The sequence below is a fragment of the Echinops telfairi genome, unplaced genomic scaffold, assembly GCF_000313985.2.
Source record: "Echinops telfairi isolate 266 unplaced genomic scaffold, ASM31398v2 ScPeMD7_2291;HRSCAF=2852, whole genome shotgun sequence".
In the NCBI taxonomy this organism is placed as follows: domain Eukaryota; kingdom Metazoa; phylum Chordata; class Mammalia; order Afrosoricida; family Tenrecidae; genus Echinops; species Echinops telfairi.
Window position 1 is genome coordinate 21,986,598 of NW_022106189.1, and position 1,614 is coordinate 21,988,211.

The following is a 1,614-nucleotide window of genomic DNA, read 5'->3' on the forward strand; positions in this document are numbered from 1 at the left end:
GTGCTTAGCAGCTGGACTACATGCAATTTAGCACTTGGATATGTTTCCATGTGCTACTTGCAAATTGTGTGATTTATTTTAGCCTTGTCATTCTGAGGAGAAAGGCCCAGGTTAACTTAATATTATATGGCTTCTCAAAAAGACAGTTTGATTGGAGGGAACAGGAAATAAAGGAAGGTTTGTGCAAAATCAGCACATTTCCTAGCAATTCTATCCACCTGAAACATTTTTTTGGAGCACAATCTAGAACTATGTACTAGCAAATCTAAAGACATAATGATCAGGGTAAAACTGCTAGGAGAAGGATGCCATTGAAGTCTTTTTCCATATTAGAGAAAACAAGCTCATGTTGGACAAGGGAGTTGCTTTGTGGCTATTGAAATTGTGACACAAATTTAGATTTCTTGATATCAAAAGGCATGTAAAGTGTTTTAGGGACAAAATGTGGGCAGAGACGCGGTGTAATCCCAGCTTTGGATAATCACAAGTTTGCGCATGTGTGAACAAAAATGCAAAATAAAAACCTTGATCATATACCAAATGGAAGCAGTCATGATTTCTTGGTGGTGAGGTTATGGGAAAGTTTCTTTTTATCTTTATATATTTTGGATTGCCTGAATATTTTACAAAGAACATGCATTATGTATATAATAAAAAAACAAAGCTATTGCTGTTTTGAAGGGAAAAAAGGGTAAGAAAGCTGTTAAAGGAGTTGACTTAAGGAGTAAAAAGAAATATGAATTAAAGTTGAGAACACACTTGGGGGAAAGGCCAGAAGAAAGTGGTTTCTGGCATTATGCCTGGTACAGAGTCTATAACTGCATGTAGATGAAGAGTAAGTGGTCAAAACAGGATGGCTGGTTATACTGATACTCGCTATCTTGCTAGGCACTGGCTGCACTAAGTACTTTACATGTATGATCTCATTTCTGCATCACAAGATCACACGAGTTAGATACCACTACCCTGACCCACATTAAAGATTAGGTGAGTGAGGCTTAAGGATCTTAAATAACTCATTGTTTCTATTATGTCCCTTCGAGCCAATTCCCACTCATATCAACCCTTAATGACAGCTTGGGACTGCCTGTTAGAGTTCCCCAGGCTATTATCGATATGAAATTCCTCAAGGAGTTGGGTTGACACGGTCATTGCAACAATGGCCTCGAACGGTCCCATTGCGAAGATGGCGTAGCACTGGGCAGTGTTGTACATTCTGTCATTCTGTTGTACATAGCGTCACTGCGAGTCGGGGCAGAGTGGGCAGTGTCTAATAATAACTATCTATGGAAGCAGATTGCCAAGTCTTTTTTCCTCCCATGGAGTTGCTGGAGGGTTTGAACTGCCCATCTTTGGTTAATAGTTAAGCATGTAACCTTTGCACCTCTAGAGCTCATCCATATATATCACATAGCTAGTAAAATGGCAGACCTGGGTTTTAAATCTAGGTTGTCTGATGGTACAACTCTTGCTCTTACGTATTGCACCAATGTTTGTGCAGCAGTGCAGACAGATTAGAACTAAGGCAGTTGATACTGTCAAACCAATAATTTTTAAAAAATCATTTTATTGGGGGCTCATACAACTCTTATCACAATCCATCCATACATCAAT